The 24297-nt window shown below is 42.6% G+C and overlaps 1 non-coding gene and 1 pseudogene across 1 annotated transcript; one reads left to right on the top strand and one right to left on the bottom strand.

Moving 5' to 3' along the window:
- The first annotated feature begins 17782 nt into the window (after positions 1-17782).
- On the top strand, positions 17783-17964 carry LOC149222604 (U2 spliceosomal RNA; annotated as a pseudogene).
- Positions 17965-23772: 5808 nt separating this feature from the next.
- On the bottom strand, positions 23773-23932 carry LOC149222605 (U1 spliceosomal RNA). The gene has a single exon (XR_016249769.1). It is a non-coding gene; the product is annotated as a U1 spliceosomal RNA (small nuclear RNA).
- Between the last annotated feature and the right edge of the window lie 365 nt (positions 23933-24297).

Consider the following 24297-nt stretch of genomic DNA (forward strand, 5'->3'; position numbering starts at 1 on the left):
TCCTCATTTTGATGGTTGGACTCTTGAGGGAGAAGCTCCTATTGTATATTTTACTTGTATCTCTGCAATTTGAGGAAAAGGAAGGCCAGGGTTTTGCAGACTTCATTGTGGATTCTTGTGGATCATTGTGTTGATGGTGTGTCTCCTACTTGGTACTGTAAGTTTGTTTATGTGTTACATCTCTTAATCTATTGCTGCTGATTAAACAAAAGAAGTGATAAAGTTTGAACTCATGTTTACATGCTCAGCTTTCAATTTTGTTTAATATTGATGTTTTCCACTGTCTAAAGAGGATTCAAAGTCCTTGTTTGCCCTCTTTAGCCCCCCTCTCTTTCTTCCCTGATCACTCATCCAAGCCAAAGGCATCAGCACAAGTTCCTACCTTGCCCCAAAGACCCCCCTGCAAAAACTGAGCCCAATCCCCGCACCCTGAATTGCACTCCCTCCAATTGCCACCAAAAACCCCAAAAACTTTAAATCAATCCTCCTTATCAGTTTACTAGCCTAATATCTTTGATCCTAATTGGTCAGCTCACCCCATTGAGAAAATACCTTGAGTCTGACCGGAGAGAGCCTTCTCCTTCCTCGTAGGGCTAGCTACGAGGTGTAATGGTTTGATGTAGCCTTGAGATTTGTCTATCTCAGCCTAGGTGAAATTTCAAGCGCTAACATACTGGCGACCATACTGGGGAAGAACAAACTTGTTTGTGTGTTGATGTGTGTGTTTCGCAAGTCTTAGACGGAGCCTGAAGTCACACCAGGTAGCCTTTGAACACGCTCTTGTTTTACATCAGCGTTAGTAGATAAACGTTGCTTCAGTCAATCTCCGTGAGCTTCTGAAACCCTCACTTCAGTGACATCTTTATCCCAGTATCATTATGGACTCTAAGCTTCGGATGATGGGCTAAGAGTTTCCATACGGCTGAGCGGTTTTTCCTTTCCTAGTTTATCCGCGAAAACAAGCTGGCTACTGGTCCAAGACCAATTGTTAGATCTAATTCATGCCCAGCTATTTTTGAGTATCTTGAAGATCTTGATTTCGATGAAAGTTTCGAGTTGTCGTTGTTTAAAGCTAAATCTGAAAGTGCACTTGCTACTCTAGTTCCTAATCCTGATTTTGCAGCTGCCATTGAATTTGAGAGGCATAATAAATTAGTTGAAAATTTCATTTTGAGGAATCTCCAGACACGTGTACAAGCTACAACTCTTGCTGATTTCCTTGAAAATATCTCTGGTCATATTGGATCCTCTATCACGGTGCATGAACAGTCAAATCCCCCTTATATTGCCATCACTCCCATAGTTACTCATCCCCCATCTACAGTTGTTTCGCCGTCGGTTTCACATACTACTTCTCCTCCTCTTACTCCTCATACTGCCACACCTACTCCGCCTGCTACTCCAAGACCCACATTACCTAGAAAAATGGGAGCCCGTTTTGCCCCACTTGTATTGCCTGCTAATCTTCATGATATGCCTGCTGATTACCAAAGCAAAATTCCCATGTTTGATGGCACTCCGCAAAGTATTACAGCACAGCAACATATCGATAAAATGTCCACTTTCTTTGATCTATATGAGTTAGATGAAGAAGATGTTACCATGCGGTTGTTCGTGCAAACATTTGCCGAAGAAGTAAGAAAATGGTTCAGAGGGTTGGCAGCTAACAGCATCACCACCTTAGAAGCACTCGAGAATCAATTCTTGGACCGATGGGAAATAAGGAAAGACCCGCTGCAAATCAATGCCGAGTACAACAACCTCAAGCGAAATCCGGGTGAGTCGGTTCAAGATTATATCATCAGATTTAATTCAGTGTATAACGTTATACCCGATGATTTGAAACCATGAAGAAAGTCCGCATTGCTTAAGTTCCCGGATGGTTTCGATCCGGAGATGGCCTACTCACTGCGGGACCGAGATCCTCCTACCTTGGAGGAAATGCAGAAAATTGCAGTCAGTGTGGAGGCTAATTTGAATGACAAAAGGGCAAGAATGAAGGCGGAGAAGAAGGTCACAATCAAAGAAGAGGCAGCATCCACTTCTCAAGTTCTTCGGACAGTGGAAGAGATGAAAAAGGCATTCCAAAATCTTAGTCTTGGCAAACCGGAACCTCAAGTTCGAAACCCAAATTTCAGAGGTCAACAACAGCAGCCCCAATATAGAATCAAGCAGCGGGAATCACGAGCACAAGAAGCGGCCGTGCAGCAGCCAATCCAACCTCCATTTCAGCAAAATTATGTCACTCAAGAATCAGAAGATGAAGGTGAAGGTGTGGGTGAAGAAAATCACTTTTTCACTCCCGATGATCTGCCCACATACATCACGGAAGAAGAAGAGCTGGTAAGTAATGCTTATACACCTCAAGATGAGCATTACATTCTATCTAATGATGTTGTACTTCAAGAAGAGTCAGAAGAGTATCAAAGAGGTTACTTACACGCTTTATCAGCTCAGCAAGGACAACAGAGACAATTGAGAAACCGAACAATTCCCATACATCCGATTCAAAAGAAGGCGGAAAACTTGGCAAAAAATGGTGCTGCTGTTCCACAGAGAAAAGGTAAAGAAATCATGGATCCTTCATCAACTCAAACAGTTCCAGCAAACAAGATGGATCAGCCATCAAATGTACCCAAAGATAGAGCAGAAAAACGAGACAATCCGGCAAAGGAAGGTGAAAAGAGTCAAGCATTCAACATTGAGAATGAAGTTGCAAAATTGAAATTGACCATTCCATTGACAGAAGTCATGAAGAACAGTACATATCGTGCATAAATTTCTAAAGTGTTCAACATTGACCCAATGTTAGATGTGGTGAACGTAGAGGATGACCAGCCGGAATTGATCTTTGGGCCAGCTCTAAATGGTGAGTCTCCCGAAAGTGATGTTCCTCCATTCTATATCAGTTTGAGAATTCATGATTTTATTCTTCACAACGCCATGTTTGATTCGGGAGCATCACACAATCTAATGCCTAAGGCGATTATGGAGAAGTTGGGACTTGACATTACCAGAAAGTACCATGATCTATACTCATTTGATTCCAGCCGGGTGAGATGCATCGGTTTGATTAAAGATTTGGTTGTGAGTCTAGATCAAATCCCAGCAAAGAATCTTTTGATGGATGTTGTGGTGGCGGACATTCCTCCACGGTTTGGCATGCTGCTCTCAAGGTCATGGGGAGCTAAGCTAAAGGGTACACTTCAGCTTGATTTTTCATATGCTACTATTCCGGTGTTTGGCCAAATGAGAAAGGTGTACCGAGAGCAAAAGATGAAGTATATGATTACTAGCAAGGAAAAGCCAGTAAATCATCCTGTAAATTATGTACAAACAGATTTAGAATCCTTTGTTTTATTTGCTGATAATTTTAGTGAGGTAGATAGTCAGTTGGTTCAAGTAGAAGATATCCCAGGTATTGCAGAAAATTTCAGAGAAGTTTTGAGAACGGAAAGCGAAGAAAGGACTGCTGTCATAAGATCAATCGCTGAGACAAATGGGCAGCAAATTATGACTGAAACAGCATCACAAGTGCAGCAATTAGATGATGATGAGGATGGTCTTTGGACCATGGATTTTGATGGTGCAGTGGGCAGCGATGGAGCTGGCATAGGTGTATGGATTCGAAGTCCATTTTCAGTCCAAAACCAAGTTCCAAGCAAGGTACGGGTGTGTTCTTATAAATTAGCTTTTGATTGTTCAAATAATGAAGCAGAATATGAGGCTCTTATTGCTGGTTTGAAAATCCTTCGCAAATTGAAAGCAAAGAAGATAGCGGTTTATGGCGACTCCGAATTAGTTATCAAACAAGTGAAGGGGGAATTTCAAGCCAAACACCCTCGTATGCGGGCTTACCGCAATGCTGTCCTAGATATTTTGAAGCGGTTTTCAGAACATACTTTGACTTGTGTGCCCCGAATTCAAAACGGTGTGGCGGATGCATTGGCAAAGGCAGCAAGTAATTTAAAGATACCAATGAATTCAAGCAACAAGTTCGAAATCTATGTAAAGCACCGTCCTACAGTCCCGGATAATCAAAGATGTTGGCAAGTGTTTCAAGATGACGAGGAGATCAAAGATTTCTTGCATGGAGAAGGTAAATTTGAAGAAATCTCAATTGACATAGAACTTGAAGGAGTTAATCAAATGGATGTTTTGCAGCTCAAAGATAATTATATTCCAAAAGGTTTGATTCCTTTAGAAGAATTATTTGATCAAGATGATGTGGCCCGCAAGCCAACCTTGAAGCCAACGGATGAAGGTGTTGAAGATGTGAATCTCGGGACAGCCGACAATCCAAGGATGGTCAAGTTATCTAAAGCATTACCACCCAAGGTAAAAAGTCAATATATCAGATTATTGTCATCTTATTCTAATGTCTTTGCTTGGGATTATTCAGACTTAAAGACATATGATACAAGCATCGTCCAGCACACTATTCCTATAAAGCCAAATCAAAAGCCTTTTCGGCAAAAGTTGCGGAGGATCAATCCCAAGTTGCTGCCTTTGATTGAGAAAGAGGTCAATAGGCTCTACAAGTCCGGAATCATAGTTCCCATTCGCTTTTCAGATTGGATCTCCAACCTAGTGCCTGTGAGAAAGAAGACCGGTGAGATTCGCTTGTGCATAGACTTCAGAAATTTAAACAAAGTGTCGCTAAAGGACAACTATCCGCTGCCTAAAATGGACCACATATTGCAGCGGGTAGTGGGCGCTTCAAGAATTTCATTGCTTGATGGATACTCCGGGTACAATCAGATTTTAGTGCACGAGGATGACCGTGATAAGACAGCCTTCACTACACCATGGGGAACATTTCACTACGCCAAAATGCCATTTGGGTTGAAAAATGCGGGTGCCACATTTCAGCGAGCTATGGATATGGCTTTCGCTAATGAAAAGGATGTATTTTTAGTTGTGTATCTTGACGATCTAACCGTGTTTTCCAAATCAGATGAAGAGCATCTATTTCACTTAACTAAAGTGTTCCAAAAGTGCAGAAAATATGGCATTTCCTTGAACCCGAAAAAGAGTCTTTTTGCCATGAGTGAAGGCAAATTGCTGGGACATATCATTTCCAAAGATGGCATCCGAATTGATCCCGCACGGGTGGAAGCAATTCAGCAGCTAGAGCAGCCCCGAAACAAGAAGGAAATACAGTCTTTTAATGGCAAATTAAATTTTCTGCGCCGCTTCATTCCCAACCTTGCAGAGCACCTTAGAGAAATAACCAATATGCTCCGGAAGGACAGCGAGATTAAGTGGACCGAGGAGGCAGTCAAATCTTTCAATCTAATCAAGGTAATCTTGTCTTCAGCCCCTACCTTGATCAGCCCCGATTATACTCAAGATTTCATCTTGTTCTCTTTCGCTTCCGAGCATACATTGGCAACAGTATTGATGCAAAAAAGAGAAGGAGTTGAGAGGCCAATAGCTTTTTTCAGCCGGATTATTAGAGATGGAGCACTAAACTATAACATCATTGAGAAGCAAGCTTTGGCGCTGATCAAAGCCTTGAAAGATTTCTGGGTATATATTCTCAACTCTCATGTGTTGGCATATGTTCCTAATGCGGCCGTAAAGGATGTCTTGGTACAAACAGAGCCGGAAGGTAGGAGAGGCAAATGGATTGCTGCTCTCTTAGAGTATGATGTTGAAATCAAGCCTACCAAGCTGATTAAAGGTCAAGGTCTCGCGAAATTAATGGTTGAAACAAAACTTCATGCTCTTGACATCAACTTGATCGCTGCCTTATCTGATGGTGACGAAGAAAATTCAGCAGTTCAGGTATCAGACATCTTTGTTTCTTCACCTTGGTATGCTGATATAGTTTATGTACTTCAAAACTTATCTGCACCTCCCGAAATGTCAAGAAATAAGGCAAGAACATTAAAGCTAAAGGCTGCTAAGTTTTGCATTTTGAAATCTGCACTTTATTGGAAAGATCCCGGAGGCATCTTGCTGAATTGTTTGGTCGAAGAGGAAGCGAAGGCAACAGTGGAAGACTTCCATAAAGGTGATTGTGGAGGTCATTTGTTTTGGAAGACAACGGCCAACAAGATCTTGCGAGCTGGTTTTTATTGGCCTTCCCTATTTTCTGATGTGTACAAAGCGGTGAAGAGCTGTCATGAATGCCAAATATTTCAAGGAAAGCAAAAGTTGCAGCCATTGCCTCTCAAACCGGTGGAGATTAGTGCGCCATTTCAGCAGTGGGGCTTAGACTTTATTGGCGAAATCCACCCAGCATCATCCGGGCAGCACCGTTGGATCTTAACCGCTACCGATTACTTCACAAAGTGGATAGAGGCAATTCCCACTCGCCAGGCTACAGATTCGGTAATCATCTCTTTTCTTGAAAATAATATCTTGTCCCGTTTTGGCTGCCCATTCAAATTGATCACAGACAATGCAGCAGCGTTTAAGTCCAAAAAGATGGTTGATTTCTGTTATAAGTATAACATCAACTTGGGGCACTCAACCGCTTATCATCCGCAAGGTAATGGGCTGGCTGAATCATCGAATAAATCACTAGTGAACATCATCAAGAAAATGCTGGAAATTAATAAGAAAAATTGGCACAAGAAATTGGTGAATGCATTATGGGCTGATCGGGTAAGTCAAAAGAAGTCAATTGGCATGTCCACATTTGAAATAGTTTATGGCACTGATGCAGTTTTTCCAACATCACTTAGTGTACCGGTTACAAGATTGCTTCAAGAGGCAGGTGAAGATCCGGATCCAATGCAAAGGCGCATCAATCAAATGGTTCACTTACAACAGACAAGGGAAGAAGTGCTCCAAAATGCTTTGAAGTTACAAGAGCGCATCAAGAAAATTTATGACAAGAAAGCAAAGTCGGATAACTTTCAGCTGGAAGATGTTGTCTTGAGATGGGATGCCCGAAATGAGGACAAAGGTAAGCACGGTAAATTTGATAATTTGTGGAAAGGTCCTTATAAGATTGCTGCATACCGTGGTCCAAATGCTTTCCTTCTCAAGGAGATGAATGGCGATGACTGTCCCGGTGGGTCGGTGAATGGCAGACTTCTTAAGAGATATCATGCTTGAGCAAATGCTGCTCTAATCACTCTCATTGTAATTACCGTTTTCCTTTCATTACAGCAAGTGTGAACTGATCTCTCATTCTTAGTTTGGGGCCCGCGGTGAAGGCTATAATTCTAAGGATGGTGATTAGTTGGTGTGAAGTTTTCAGATTGTTTATTTTCTGCAAAAGTAGGTCAGTGTGTGTGTCTTAGTCCTTTCACATTTTCAGTTTAGTCCAAGTCAAATAAAGTCATTTCCATGGTTGGTCATAGGTTTACAAGTTGACTCCATTGCCCGATAAATAAAGCACTAGTCTGCTCTCCCAGAGGTCTAAGGTTCTTGGCACCTCCAAGGAGCTACCATCCCCAAACGGAGCCAATGTTAGTGTCGGTCTTGAGCCCTCCATCGGTGATCAAAAGCTCTTTGCATTTTGCATAAGTAGGTGTCTCATCAGTGTCAGTCTTGCATCCCATTAGGCATGCCATAACACTGATGGAGGAGCTGGTCTTTTGTTCCCTTCTTGGTTTTGCTGGAGCAGGTCATGTCATTTAATGAGCTTGTGTTATACTTGTTTATTTTGGTCTTGAGATCCCAAGTCTTAGGTCTAGGGTTTTAAGTAAAAAATCACTGCAAGGTCATGAGTCAAAGGTTCATGTGCCCAGCAAACCAGAAGGAAGCATGTACATATGTTTCATTAATATTTTTCATCAGTTGCAGCTCATTTATACCTTGGTTTTAAAAACTCTGTTTTTAAACCCAAGGTCATGTGAAATTTGCAAAAATAAAGAAAATTTTCAAAATTCTCCAAAATGCCGGCAATAACCCTGGTCTCCTCATTAGCATCCCTCAGATGGCTAACCTGCAAAAAGAACGGAGTTAAAACATTCAAAAGGCCAAAATCAGGACAAAATGAACTCAAAAACAGTGTTAAAATGAATGCCAAAGCAAAAACATTACAAAGTGGGTTTGGTGAGTTAATTTTTTCAAATTTGGGCATATAAAGGCCAAATTTCCCTCTAAGGAGCCTCATTATGCATTTGAGAGCAAGCAAACACACTTGAGAGGTCGAAGAAGGCAATTTGCAGCAAAATTGGGTATTTGCCTGGTACGCGACCACTCAGGCAGGGTGCGCGACCACTCAGCGCAATTTTTGCTGTGTAAATTTACAAGGGCGCGACCACTCAGCAGGGGCGTGACCACTCAGCACGGGGGCGCGACCACTCATGCCAATTTGCCCAAGAACCTCCAAAATCGACCCAAACTCTCTCTCATTCACTCAATCGGTCGAGGTAGGGTCTCTTTATACATTTGAAAGCTAGAGATATGAATTCATGGGCTTGATATGTATGTTATCACAGAAAAAAATGCATGGAGAAAGGATAGGAATGATTGTTTGTGTTGTAGGCATTATGCTAGGGTTATGTTTGTTTTTCAAGGTTTATAATTCCTTTTTCCCTCCTTGGTTTCCCATTTTGGTTCACAAATGTCAGTGTGTCTCTCTCTTTTATCTCATTTGCAAACTATACTAAAAATCCCAAACCCTAATGCCTATATACCCTACTCAAACCCTAAAGCATTATCACACAACAGTTAATAAACAAAAGATATATAAAAACACAGCAAAGATAAAAAGAAATGTTATGAAAAAGAAGAGTATATATATATGGCAAATGCATGTGCATGTTCACCACAAAAACAGAGTCAAGTATTACCATGCCATAGCCTAGCCACTACAAGAGCAAAAAGACATATTGTTGTGTAAAAATCTGAGGCAAGGATGATGTGTAAACATTCATGCCAAAATCAACAATATACAGCTGTACATGATGCTCAAAATGGACAGTTTGCTGTGATAGGGTTTGCACAGGAACAATTGTTGCATCTCCCCAATTTTAAACTCTGTTTTCCCTACTTTTCCCTTCATTAAAATCCCAGTTCAATTGCTCTATTCCTTCCCTAAAAATCCCAGTGCAATTGAATTCCCTCTTCCCTTTTGTCAACATGTAACTAAAGCCCCTTTTTCCCTCATGACAGATACAAACTAATGCTTTGTTTCCCCTTAGCATCAAAAGCACATAAACTTGAAAAAACAGAGTATGCTTATAAAGTACATTCAAAGACAAATTAAAGGAGCAGCCTGTTGATGCTAGTGATTGATGCTACCCCATACCCCTATGATCATGTTGTCCTTTACCCCATGTTAAAAAAAAAAAAATATTGTCCTTTCCCTTGGTGATCATTACACATATTTTCCCTAATAAAGTATTTATTTGCAAATGATTTCCAAATGATAAGAGATGAGGAACATGTTTGATATTTTGTGAATCAGTCCTTTAAATTCCCTGTTTTTATATATTTCCCTTTCCTTATTAAAAGTCCCCACCCCTAACATTTCCTTCATGATTTTTTCCCCTTGAAAACAACATACTTCTCAGCATTTTGCAGGCAGGGCAGCAATCAGTTGTGTTCTTTTTCTCCACCTTGCTCAATAACATCATGTCAACCACTGAAACTAATGAGCAAGGTGATGACCGGTCTTCTTCTTCGGAGTCTGAGGTACAGAGGCCTCGGAAGGGTGGCAAAGGTGGTCATCATAAGAGAGAAGAGCCCACTTCTCTAGCAGAGTTACAGGCTTGCCCTTTGGCAGTGACTTTTTTCCGGTACATGTCATGTCTGGAGTTTTGTGAGAGACTGGCCCAGATTCAGCACCACAGGGAGTTGGCCCGATTATTTGTTTTGCACCTTCATGACGGGCAGGTCACTCTTGCAGGGGTGAATTTTGTGTTCTCTCCTAAAATGATTTCAGAGGCTACCGGGATACCCAATGTGGGTGAGGTGTGGTCAAAGCGCAAGATGCTGGACTATGTATATTTCGAGCCATATGTCAGGCCAGCATTCATGAGTCATTTGTCAGGGATCTTTCCTTTCAGGTTCCTCCGGGCGGAGTATGCTTCTATTATGCGGCTTATCATGCACTACTTCACATGCGAGGGGAGATTTTCTCGGGTCTTCTCTTATCACATTCGCTTGCTGATGCACTTCACCCGGGTGAGGATGATGAACATCCCGGTTTTCTTTTTCCATGATATTCAGAGGATGATGTCAGTGTTCCAGAGGCGGTCTCCAGCTCAGCAGTATCGGAGTTTGTGCCATCACGGTCTTATCCAGCTTATTGTTGCCCATCAGTTGACTCAGCAGGGCATTGCATGGGCAGACTTCATTTCTCGGGATTTCTTTACACAGCCACAGCCACAGCCAGAGACCATTTATGAGGAGGGAGGTCCATCACACCAGCCCGAGATTATTGTTCCGAGACACATGGCTTTCTCACCTCGCCTCACTTATCAGAAAGGCCCGAGGGCCTTGTTTGCAGCAGCTCGGCGAGTACTTTCTCCACAGCAGGTGGAAGGGGTCTCGCCATCATCATCAGCTACAGGTCAGCGAGTGTTATCTCCACATCAGGTGGAAGGGGCCTCGCATTCTTCATCAGCGGTACGAGAGGGCAAACAGCCCGTGACCGAGGAGGAGAGATCCATTGACATGCCAGTTGACATCATTGATCTTGATGCTCGCTCCCCTACATCAGATTTGCACGAGATCATCCGACAAAGAGAGGCGGAAAACCGTTTGTTGCAGGAGAAGCTTGATAGGGCCAAGTGGACAATAAATTACTTGGGGCAGCGCAACAAGCAACTAGAAGAGGAAAAAGAGTTGGATGAACTATGGAGAATTCGTAGCAACCGAGACTTGAACCGTAGGAGGCCGGGTGACTTGTGGCCTAGGGACCGGGAATCAAGGCTCATCAGTTCAAATGTACACTTGCAGCAGCTGTTGGAGAGAGCCAACCGAGACAAAAGGTTGCTCAGACACATGAAGGATCATTATTGGGCAAGAATGCATGTTTGCAAAGCAAGGATGAAGATCCTTCAACGGCGGTTGAACGAGGCTCTTTCGAGGAAGAAGAAGGCCAACCCACTCCGTATCTTGGCTGAGGCATCACTCACTCACCATGATACTCATTAGTATCCTCCCAGCAGCAAACACAAGAAATTTTGAGGATTTTGAGGCATTTTTGGTATTTTTTGGCATTTTACAGGTTTTGGTCATTTGAGTGGTCTCACCCCCCGCGCGACCACTCATGGGGACAGCTCAGATTGAGGAAAACTCTACATATTTGGATTTTTCATGACAAAATACACTTGGATATGGATGGGTTTCAAATTTTATGGAGATTTGGGCCTCCAAAAGCTCAAAATACATGCAAATTTTGACTTTCTGCCCCTTTTTTTGAGTTGCAGAAAGCTGCCTTGGGAGAAATGATTTTTGAGGGGTCAAATCAACTCCAAATTCAGAAATTCCACTTGGGTTGGAAAGTAGACTCCCAGACCTTTCCAACGAGCTATCTTTCACCTGATTTGGACACCGGGAAGGCCTTCAACCAGAGCTACAAAGTGGCGCGACCACTCAGGATCAGGGGCGCGACCACTCAGGGAAAATTCCCAGATTTGACCATTTCGGCCAGCAAAACACTGTTTTTACTCTTGGATGACTTTTGGGCATGTAAATAAGAAACTTTGGTGTAATTTTCATGGCACATGGATGCATTTACTCTCCTTTGACACTTCTAGAACTTTCTTTGATGTAAATAGTGAAAATTTAATGCATGGATTAGTTTCCTAAGTTTTAGAGGCAAGTTGTTTTGACTGCCTATTATCTAGTTCTTAGTTTAGAATTAGTTCAAACTGCTCCTAGGAAGCTGAGCTCGACCCCTAGAGGTGGGGAAAGGAGTTAGATCAGCTATATGATGCCTTATCATCCTCATTTTGATGGTTGGACTCTTGAGGGAGAAGCTCCTATTGTATATTTTACTTGTATCTCTGCAATTTGAGGAAAAGGAAGGCCAGGGTTTTGCAGACTTCATTGTGGATTCTTGTGGATCATTGTGTTGATGGTGTGTCTCCTACTTGTTACTGTAAGTTTGTTTATGTGTTACATCTCTTAATCTATTGTTGCTGATTAAACAAAAGAAGTGATAAAGTTTGAACTCATGTTTACATGCTCAGCTTTCAATTTTGTTTAATATTGATGTTTTCCACTGTCTAAAGAGGATTCAAAGTCCTTGTTTGCCCTCTTTAGCCCCCCTCTCTTTCTTCCCTGATCACTCATCCAAGCCAAAGGCATCAGCACAAGTTCCTACCTTGCCCCAAAGACCCCCCTGCAAAAACTGAGCCCAATCCCCGCACCCTGAATTGCACTCCCTCCAATTGCCACCAAAAACCCCAAAAACTTTAAATCAATCCTCCTTATCAGTTTACTAGCCTAATATCTTTGATCCTAATTGGTCAGCTCACCCCATTGAGAAAATACCTAGAGTCTGACCGGAGAGAGCCTTCTCCTTCCTCGTAGGGCTAGCTACGAGGTGTAATGGTTTGATGTAGCCTTGAGATTTGTCTATCTCAGCCTAGGTGAAATAAGCGCTAACAGGTTGAACAAAGGCGTGGGCGCCGGTTTGTGCATCGACTTAGCACGGGTTCTTGGGCAGCTCGGGTGAGCGCCCGCCCATCGTGTGAAGAAAAACGCAGAGGTGGAGAAGGGGACTTGGGGTGAGGTCGCCCACCGTGCGGAGCTAAACGAAGGGTGTCTTGGTGACTTTGTGGAGTCACCCGCTCGTCGTGCACGAAGAAACAAGATTCGGTTGTGAAGTGCGGAAGGCAGCGCGTGTGAGGGCGTGTCCGCCCGACTTGGGCAAGGAAATCTTGGTTATCACACGGAGGTGTGATGAAGTTGTAAATTTGGTTAAGTATGAAACTTGGTGTTTCCAAGTATACTTGTAAAGCATTGTAACTTTGCAAAGTTGAATAATATATTATTGGAGCAGACTCATTGTTTAGGGAGTTGCCCCTCCCTTTATACTGTGCAATTGTGTTCTCTTGTATATTGTTGATGTTAATGGATGTGTATGGGTGTTCATTGGTATAAAGGAAACATTAATAATTACTTGGTTGCGAAACACAAACTAAGTAGGATATATGGTTAGGCGTAGTCCACGAACATAAGTATTGGTGAAAAGAAAGTGTTTGGTGGTGCTGCACCTCGCCAAGCGCGGTTGAAAGACTACCGAGGCTCCGACGTTGTGACAGGTGGTATCAGAGCTAGTCTGAAGACTTGGAGGAGTCTTGTAGGAAGCTGGGTGAAGCAGGTGTGTAAACACTTGACAGTTGGTGTTTGAGCAAAGGGTTGCTCGTGACAGGTACTTGCAGGTGAAGGAAGATGATTTCACATACAAGTGGGACAAGAGCTGGTTCATGTTTTGCAAGGAACTTGGAGAAGGCTGAAAGGCAAAGATGGTGGATGAACCTACGACAGGTGAATCTAGACATAATGCAGGTGAAGTCTTTCGGTACAAGGTGTTGGAACAGATGGGTTGATGGAGTTCTAGCTGGGTTTCGATGAAGGCTGAGAACATGAAGATTCGGGAAGGCTGTTCGGAACTAAGGAAGGAACTTGAAGAACTCAAGAGCCAATGCGAAATTACGATGGATGGCAAACTCAAGGAACTTGATGAGGAGATCCGACAGAGTCGTCTTGGTCTGCAAGAGCTCTTGGATGGAAGAGCCCGGTTAAGGAAGAAAAGTGCCATGATGGAAGCCGAAATCAAGCAAATTGAGGAAGAGATAAGGAAGAGTCTTCTTGGAAAGAAGATCGTTGTAATAGAGCAGGAAGAGCTCGACTACATTGACAGGCTGGGAACTCACTACCGAGACAATCCAGAGGATGTTCGGAAGCTTAGTTCTATGGAAGTAGTCAATGGATACTTGGTTGGTGCACTTGAGCAGAATGCGATGGAGGACAAGCTTGAAGGGAATCAAGCTAGACCAGGATCGAGTTGCTTAGAAGAGCCAAGCAAGGAAGTAAAGTACCTTAGGAGGAATGTCAAGTTGGAGCACAAGCCAATTGACACTTCTGAGGCCGAATTCTTGAAGAAGGTTGCTGATGTGAGACACAAGATAAAGTCGACAGAAGGAGGTGATGCCTTGAAGCTGAGTTTTGTGCAGGTGACCGTGAAGGGCAAGAGATTTGCAGCTTTGGTGGATACGGGAGCTACTCATAGCTTCTTAAGCAGGAAAGCAACAAAGTCTTTTGGAAAGAAAGCAAAGATGGAGAGGGAATGGAGTGTTTTCAAAGGAGTCAACTCTACCACGAAAGCTGTTGTTGGTGTGATGGAAAACACTCAGGTGAGAGTGGGATCGTGGTTTGGAAAGTTGGACTTGAGGATCATGGACATGGATGATCATTCTATGGTGCTGGGGCAAGATTTCATGAGACTTGCACAAGCCATACCAATGGTGGACCGGGACATTCTCTTGATCACAGCTGAAGGAAGAACCATGTTGGTTCCGATGAATAGAAGGAGTTGCTTGGGGTATAGACCGAGGATGAATTCTATGACTTTGTATCCCAAAGATCCGAATGTGAAGCATGAGGATGTGGAGCAAAGAGGAATTGGGAGTATGACTCAAACAACGAAGGAAGGGAAGTTGATTGACTTCGTTGCAAGAGCGAGGAAGAATGAAGTAAGTGAGAGGGCAATCTCACGAACCTTGGAGCACTTGACAGAGACATCTTCTACTGATGATCTTCATAATGGAGTTGCAAAAGAAGGGAGTCCGAGTACTACTTCAGAAGTAGTGGTTGGAGAAGATTATGAAGGTAGAGATCCGGCTGGCGTAGTGGATTTTTGCAGGTATGCTATGGGCATATATGACTTTCAGTTGACGAAAGCCAAGCTTGGGGAGCTTGGGTGTACATGTGAGGAGATTGAGGCTGTGCACAGATACTTGAGGACACAACATCAATCTGATACATGGGTGGATGAGAGTCAGGGAGGAAACTTCCTGGCCCTCCTTTCTCTATAGACAACCTTGGAGAAGGGTTGGTGTAGGGACCTTGTTTGGGAGGGGCTACACCAACTTAGCAAGGGGCCTTGGGAGGAGGCTTCTTTATGATAGATTGCAGACTTGGATGCAGATGGCCAGATGTTGGGATGGAGTCTACATGGGTTGGACATCATGGACAATTAGAGTCATGGACATCAGGTTGGAGACATGGAGCATGACAGTTATGCAGGGACATTATGTAGAAGCATGTGTAGAGGTGTCATTCATGGACATTCTATGGGGAATGCCGAAGCAAAGGATGTTGTGCAGATGCTGTTGTGACATGGAAATGTATGAGCTGGTGGAGAGGTTGTACACTCTTGTGCAACAAGGCCATGGCTTGAACATGTTGCAGATGGGATGGAGTTTCCATGGACCTGAGCATGGGAACTGGACAGATTCTTGATGAGTCCGAGACGTAGCAGAAGTCAGGGAAAGGCTGATGGGGACATAAGGATGTGCATTCTTATGATTTGAGCGTGACAGTTGGACTGATCACCCGACCAGTTCGAGTCATGAGGGGTACCAGTGTGCAGAAAGATGTGACTATCAGGACGAGGCAATGTCGGCACATGATGGAAGTGTGTTGGCATCTGATGAAAGACTACAGGATGAGGACGAGACATGATGGAGATGGTGGTTCTACATATGTGCAGGGATGTTTGCAGTATCTGGAGGAGTTGATATCATGGATAAGACTGTTCAGATATGGAAATCTTGATCTTGGTGGATGGCTACCAGGATAGTATGTTGTCGAGGACGACAACGACTTCAGGTGGAGGGGGATGTAAGGACCTGCAGTCCTTGGCACGCCCACCGGCACGGAGAGCGGCTCGGTTGGTGAGCAAACGAGTTGGGGAACATAAGCGAACGCAAGTTCAGACTTAAAGTGCGTGAAGGTATATTATAACACGCATGAAAGAAGGTTGAACGAACATATTTATACGATGGATGAGCATGGGCAATCCATCTATGAAGCCGACAGTTGGAAGTTATGGTTGAGGGCGTTGGTCGACGGGCCGACCAAGCCACACGCATGAACAGAAACGTTGGTTGATGAATTGAACGGGTCGGCCAAGGGAATGGCATAACCGTTGGACATCGTACATATTGTATGCGAGTTGGGCTCATTTGGCAAGCGAACGAACTCGCTCATCCAACAAGGAGAAGTGCGTAGACAAAGAGTAGCCGCAGCAATAAAGGGAAGACGCAGAACAGTGATGCGCCCAACCTTGGGCGAGGCTACACGAAGAGGAACGCACTGTCTTGGTTTTGGGTGAGGGCGTGGGTAGAGGAGCGCCCGCCGGTCGGAGTAGGGCGTGCACGGGTGTGGGCGCCCGATTGTGCAAGGGAGCGCCCGACGGTTGAACAAAGGCATGGGCGCCGGTTTGTGCGACGACTTGGCACGGGTTCTTGGGAAGCTCGGGTGAGCGCCCGCCCGTTGTGTGAAGACAAACGCAGAGGTGGAGAAGGGGACTTGGGTGAGAAGGGGAAGTGGAGAAGGGGACTTGGGATTAGGGTTTTGTAAAATGGTCAGCAACACATTTTCGAAACAACGCAGATGTGAAAGTTACTCACGAGCAGAGTTTTGAAAGTGTTGTACATTGCACACGAACTTAAACTTTGACTAGGCTTCTGTGCGAGAGAGCTTAAACTTTGACGAGTGTTTTGTGTGAGTGAAGCACCAAATAGATTAAGTGTTATAACCCAAGAACTGACTCAATAAGTGTATAGGTTTAATTCTTATGCTAGTTTAGTTTATGTGAGTATTAGTTTAGTTTGTAACGGTGAATTATATATATATATATATATATATATTCATCGCAGCGAAATTAGACCTTGATATACCTTTCGTGAATAACCAAAATCAAATCATGATATACTCTCCACAAGTAGTTAATATAAATGTCTCAGTGGATTAATCTTTCAAAACCATTAATAAATTTGTTTTATGTTAACTTGGTAGTAAACTCATTATGCTTTCTCAAAGACAACTAAACACGCTATATTGTATCATAATCAACAATTACAACATGATCAATACGTTGACGCGGTGGGCGATTAAATATGGAAAGGCCAACATAACAATAGGTTGTTGATTAAATTTGACTAAGTTAAGACACATCCCGGTGAATTTGACTTCAAGGAATGGATAAGCAATGATCTCCATTGATTATGTCCAATGGCATTAAACATCACACTAAAGGATTGTTAGATAGTGTAATTTTTTCCTTGATATTAATATATAAATTATTATTATGTTACGATAACATCCACCACAAGTTTAAGATAACATGGAAAGGGAAAAAATAAAAATAAAAATCTTTAGTGATTGTTTCCCATATAATTAATTATTTTGATATTATATATATGAAGTTTCATATTTTTAATTGTAGATAATATTATGATATTTAATTAATTTTATTTATATATAAAAAGCAATAAAGTTCATATTTGTACTTTCTAGATAATTTTAATTATAACATCCATGTGAATTCAGCGGTAAGGCATTAAATCTGGCAAACCTCTTTTAGGGTGAAAAGAGATTGGCATCAAATGTGGCAAACCTCTTTTAAGGTGAAAAGAGATTTGATCCCTCAATTCGAAAAGTAAAATAGATCTAAGGAGGTGAAGATGGTGAAAATATAGAAAATATAAGTTTGATATTAAAGAGCATGTCTATTTAAATGGTAAGTGGTATCAGAAGAAATAGAAATGAGTTATCCCACATGCATAAATGAGTGGGATAGAGGAGAAGGGGAGCAATAGTAAAATAACCGAAAGAGAAGAGGAAAAGCATACCTTTCTCGGCCTTTTGGCTAAGATCAAGTGTAGTATCTGTTCTTATCAGTTTAATATCTGATACCCCACCAAGACAAGACCAAATAAATGAATGTTGTTAAATGTTGAATGAAATGAAATTTTGTCTTCTATATTCTATTCGGTTGATTAGCCGTGCATTGACTTGATCAGATATCGTGTTGTTTACCGCGCCCAAGTCCATCAAGCAGGTGTGTCGCTCGTTTTGGGTATTTTCCAGTTCTTCCCCGTTTGCAGCTTTTCGAACTTCACCATCACGTTCTGATGTCAACCCAGCAACAGTCTGTCTGTAGAGCCTTTGACGGTCCAGCTATCTATCTCAATTCCATAGTGCTCAAGCGTTTGGTCCAGCTCTCTCTATCTCAATTCCATAGTGCTCCAGCTATCTCAATTCCATAGTTGCTCAGTCGTCGTCCTAAATCCAATATGATCGATCTACAGACTCAATTCTTGAACTGTTGTTCTTTGAAGACGCAGTAAAAAAGCTCTGAAGGTGGATATATACCACTGACAAGTTTTATCAACTCCCTAAGCTTTCTCAATGTTGTGCCCTGCATGGAAGCGTTTTCCGATCTGAATTTGGTTTATATATGTATGTATATCAGCAGCGATTTCAACTATGGCTTGCCTACTGTGCAAAAGGGATGTCGTGTATATTCCAATGTCACTAACAACATGAGCAGCAGTCTGGGAAACGTTGAAAATTTAATTTTGAAATGTGACAATGTGGGTGAATACATTTCAGTCTGGGAAACGTTGAAAATTTAATTTTGAAATGTGACAATGTGGGTGAATACATTTCTAGAGAGTTCAGGGAGTTTTTTTCATTGTCAATGAGATGATGTTGCGAAGAGGGCGGAACAGTCAATGAGATGACGTTGCGAAGAGGGCGGAACAGTCAATGAGATGATGTTGCGACGAGGGCAGAATAGGGATTGATTTCTTAGGGAGAGTACAGGGTGCGTGCTCAAAATATATATATACAGGATTGCTGAACTCATTTTGGGCAAAAGAATGTGAAGTTCACTTTGATTGGTAAAGATTTAGATGCTCTGTGCTCTGACTCTATTTGGTGCAGCAAGGGTGATTGGACAAAGACCGCCCCCTGCCTACAGAGCATCACGCACAGTTCAGTTCAGTTCACTGGGAAGTTGGGTGGGACACAAACTCAAGCATGTGCATGTGCTCAAGGAATAATAATAGAAAGAAATAAACACAACGGGTTTTCCTTTTTATTTTATTAGTTATCCTGCTAATGGAATTTACAATGCTTGCACTTGCAACCTCCAATGGCTGTTGCTGTTACAACAATAACAATTAAAACCACAGCACGACCAAGTCCTTTTTTTCTCGCAACTTACCCCTAGGCCTGAGTCTCGGTCGCACTCACATTCACTGTTCAAAACAGCTGTCAATGGCTCCTTTTAAAACTTGGAAAATCTATGGTTACCCTGTCTCTGCATTTTCTCCTCTCCACAGACATAGGATTGCTGGACTCGTTTTGGGCAAAAGGCAGATGACACTTTGAACAACATCATCCAAACACGATGGGCAAATAGGAATGGGAATTTGCAGCTTTGGTCTTGGGCCCCTTCTTTCAAGGTAACAAAAATCAATTGTGACATTGGAATGCATGAAATATTGCTGAGCCAAACGTTTGCAAAACTGTTCTCTGCTCTTCCACTGTTCTGTTAGCCCGTGTTTCACTTGAACCACGTTGGCTCAAAAAATAGATATAACATATATTTCACGCTGTAAAAACCAGAAATCCAATTACTATATGTCCAGTTGTGAAAGTCTCCATTCTAAATTCGATTTCGATCTTGATGGTTCTTCAAGAGGTTGCCCTAGCAATGCAGCTTTTGAGTTTGTAATGAGGAATCGCATGGAAGAACCAGCCTATGTTGCTGTAGGGAATATAGTCTAGCCTGCCAAGGATTATGTCGACGTTGGGGCATCCAAGAAGGAACGGAAGCGTCCATAAATTTGTTTGAATGTGGAAGCATAAACCTGAAAGGGGACTCAAAACTCAACCGTGAGCAATTAAGGAATCGAAAATCTTCCACGGACCATTGGAGGTTGGAGTCCATTGTCGCCTTCCCTCATAGCCAATTTGAAACTCAAACAGGTAAGGAGCAGGAAGGACGGGTGCAAGAAGATATCCAGATTTGGAGCATCCTCCGGGGGATACGAAAACACAAAAATCAACAACTCCACATCGAGAATCATGCATAGAGAGCATCATATAGTAATAATGTGGGAGGATCAAGGAACTTTAATGATGGCAATTCAAGCCGTCAATCCACCTTGTCACAAAATGAATCCATCCATCATGGCACTTGAAGAACATCTGCATGTGAGAGGTGTGGAAACCCCTTGATCAAATTAATCATCATTGGAATCCAAGTACAATGGATGATCCTATCTAGGTTTCTTTAGTGCACTAGTAGAAGATTGCTACCATGGAGGATCCTATCTAAGTTTCTTTAGTGCACTAGTAGAAGATTGAGTCTTCCTCCCTGTTTGACCCAGGTTTCCGTGATTGCTATCATGGAGGATCCTATCTAGGTTTCTTGTAAATGATCCAGTCTTCCTCTTCCTCCAGGCATCCGCTACACCCGTTTGGCCCTCGGAAGCATCCCTTCCTTATTCCTACTTGAGATAGAAATTTATTATTTGCTGCCAACAAACAGAGCGCTGCTACTCCTAGCCACAGTTGTGGGAGCTACACCTCCTTCTTGGGCTTGTCATTTGACGACACCCAATCTTGATCTTGATCGGTTTGTTAGGTCTCCTTCCTTCAGTTACCGAGCTCATGTGAACTGACTCGACGTGTGTGGAGCTCGAAAACAAACACCTTCATGTTTGGCGAATTGAAAAGTTTGAAAAGTAATTGGTCAGGATTAAACATCCTCCACAGAGTTTCATCCGAAAATTTCTCTCAAAAGTAATTGATCCTCCACACAGTTTCATCCGAAAATTTCTCTCAAAAGTAATTGACTTGACATGCGTTGGTTGCTACCGAGCTCGAAACATGCCATCACGTTTGGTGAATTGAAAATAAATTTAGGGGATGGGATAGGAATATAAAACCCCAAATTCTTGTATTTTTATTTTTCAAGGTCCCCTCATTCAGCGTGCAGCCTCCATTTGCAAGACCGACGGCCTGGCCTATCGGTTGAGAAACCTCTGGGCCTGGAAGAAGGCAAGCCCCTTGGAAACGAAGGGTCTCTTTTCGAATTCTCGCGATGATTGATGCCAACTTGCTATTTGTTATTCTTTTCGAGATCCCCTCATTCGGCATTGTGCCTCCATTTGCAACACTGTTGGCTTGTCCGTTGAGAGGAGTGATGCCAACTTGCTGTTTAGTACATTTTCCAAGATCCCCTCATTCAGCGTGGTGCCTCCATTTGCAAGATTGGCGGCTTGTCGGTCGAGAGCCCTTGGGGCCTTGGAACGAGGTTATTGAGAGCCCTCGGGCACTGGAAGGAGGTTATTGAGAGCCCTCGGGGCCCGGAAGAAGGTAACCTCTTGGAAACGAAGGGTCTCTTTTCGAATTCTAGCGATGAGCGATGCTAACTTGCTTTTAAGAGGGAGCATTTTTAGGGTCCAAAAGGTTGATAATTATGCTTGAATCGCCAATGACGATCAACGTCCTCACTCTATCTGCGTACAACGATAACAATCCATGAAGTAGAGCACACGCCTCTGCCGGGTTGTTTTTTGTTGTCCCTGGGCCCCACTCATAAGTCAATTTCCCCCTCCCCGCCGAGAACAAGAACAGAGAAATATAGGAACTTGAGAATGTGGGGATAGTAGCATGGAGGAACGGCTCCAAGAGGCTATGATCACAAGGAGCCTTCTACGGCGAATGGTAACAACAACGGAAACCCTCTTGAATGCTACAATTAAACTCAAGCTCACTTGTAACATGACAGCGGCAGGGGACATGGCGACCAAGGATTTAACCTCCAATGCCGTTGGGGGAAGAGGTCAAGTGTTTTCAACTCGCAGAGCCTAGACCATAGAGTGCCATATAACCATAGTGATGAAATTGGCCCCCGCGCCCTAGGTCATGGGTTTAGGGAGTGGTAAATTCAGAACTCCCCCATACAAACTAGTGAAGCTAGGCGGGGTTTTCCCCCATACAAACTAGTGAAGCTAGGCGGGATTGAAAACCTCTGGTGCATGATAAAAAAGGAAAAGACATGTTTAATTGAACAACATATTCAAATAGAGATAGGTGAAACCCCTGATACGATAAAAGGATAGTTTTATTAATGCCCCCACAAATGACCCAAAGCTAGACCAATGGGGGTGTGGAAACCCGGAAAGGTCCTCTCATTCAAGTCATCCACTAAATTAGAGTTGCTTACCGCGAAAGAAAAAAATTCCTGCAAGGATCTCCAAGATTTGACCCTTTCCCCAATCTTGGAAAGCTCTTAATGGTAAAGTAAATCTCCAAAATTTGACCCTTTCCCCAATCTCGGAAAAGCTCTTTCCAAGGAGTTGAGAGAGAATTTCAATAAAGTTTCTTTTCAACACGTTTGTAGAGTCAGGAGGAAGAAGCAGAGTCCCAACTCTCGGCCACTGTCAGATGCTTATATGACTATCGGATGCTTAAATGATTAACACCCAATGAGGAGGCTAGCCCCAGCAACTGCAGGACAGATGCTGATAAATCTGCGCTGTTTCATTCTTTTGGCTTTTCCACAGGGAAGATCTGGATCCAAGCTTTTGTTAGGAGAGCGAGCGTGTATGACAATTCTTTTTTATGTATGCAGTAATTGGGCTTTATAGCCTTTCCCCCTTTTTTTCCTTTTTTGGTCAGGCTTTGATATTGACAAAGATCTTTTCCTCAATGCTCAGGCTCATTGCAGCACTGTATATTCAAATTTCTATTTGAAATAGTAAATATACCATTTTTTTTTGGTTTCTTTCCCTTGAAAAAGGAAAAGCAGCACAAACACAGTGTCCCCTTAATACGACACAACAAAAGTAGACTTTATAAACCGGAATAAAAAGTTCAGTTGAGCGTGAGGTGTATGGAGTAATATTGAAGACAAGCTTGTAATTTAGGAAATTGGAGTTGTGGAGAGTCAATCTATCAATGGCGTGTGTGGTGTGGGGTTTATTATATATGTTGGAACACCAATATCAACCTGTGAAAGGGATGGCGTCTGCTGCAAACAAACAGTAACAAGAAGATTAGCACCAATATCAATCTGTGAAAGGAATAGCATCTGAACAACAAACAAAACAGTAACAAAAAGATTAGCTCCAATATCAATCTGTGAAAGGGAATGGCAGCTGCAAACAAACAGTAACAAGAAGATTAGCCCCACCAATATCAATCTGTGAAAGGGAATGGCAGCTGCAAACAAACAGTAACAAGAAGATTAGCACCACCAATATCAATCTGTGAAAGGGAATGGCAGCTGCAAACAAACAGTAACAAGAAGACTAGCACCAATATCAATCTGTGAAAGGGAATGGCACATCTGCAAACAAACAGGAACACAAGAAGATTAGCACCCAATACCAATCTCTGAAAGGAATGGCATCTCAACAGCAAACAGTAACAAGAAGATTTAGGACGGAATCGCGTAGCATCCCTCTTCTCTCGCCTCGCAGCAGAGCAGAGCACTCAACTATGTATGTAGTCATGGAGTAAGACCTCCGATAATTTATTCAACTGGATTTACAAATAGTTTGATTTAAGGCACCTGCTGCCGCTAATTAATTTAACTGGACTTACAGACTGTTAGATTTAAAGAAGCTCCCGTAGTTTGCAGTTAATTTTATTTGATTTTAATTTTTGTGTGGAGGCCCGCGTTGCTGCCGCTAATTAATTTAACTGGACTTACAGACTGTTAGATTTAGAGAAGCTCCCGCTGGACTTACAGACTGTTAGATTTAGAGAAGCTCCCGTAGTTTGCAGTTAATTTTATTTGATTTTAATTTTTGTGTGGAGGCCGCGCGAACGCGAGCCTCCGCTGCCACAAATTATGACGTGCACTCTCCTCGATGGGAGATGCTAGGTAAACCCCCCTCCCAAGTGCAATGGAAGTGGTCTTCCTAGGCCATCGACCTTCTTGATCATCGATTGACCCCGCCCAGGTAAGTATGTTTTGAACATTTCCATCTTACCCCTCTATACCCCCTCCTTTCCTTCCGTGCATCCCCACTTTGAATGTGGGATATATATATCCACCACACAATAATGTCTTAATCCATAATTAAAAAATACACACTCAGTTGCTTAATTTCATCCTTATTAATATTCACACTCAATTGCTTAATTTCATCCTTATCACTATTGGTGGTGTTGAATGAAGAATTTCATCCTTATTCTTATTGCTCTTTTTGATAATTTCATCTTTATATTTTTCTTCACGCTCAATTTCTTAATTTCATCTTTATATTATTCTTCTCGTTGATCATATTCACGCTCAATTTCTTAATTCCATCCTTACATCATTCTTGTTGTTGT

Source organism: Pinus tabuliformis, chromosome Q (assembly GCF_031772625.1).
Source record: "Pinus tabuliformis cultivar Carrire ecotype Pingquan chromosome Q, CPIR1, whole genome shotgun sequence".
Lineage (NCBI taxonomy): Eukaryota > Viridiplantae > Streptophyta > Pinopsida > Pinales > Pinaceae > Pinus > Pinus tabuliformis.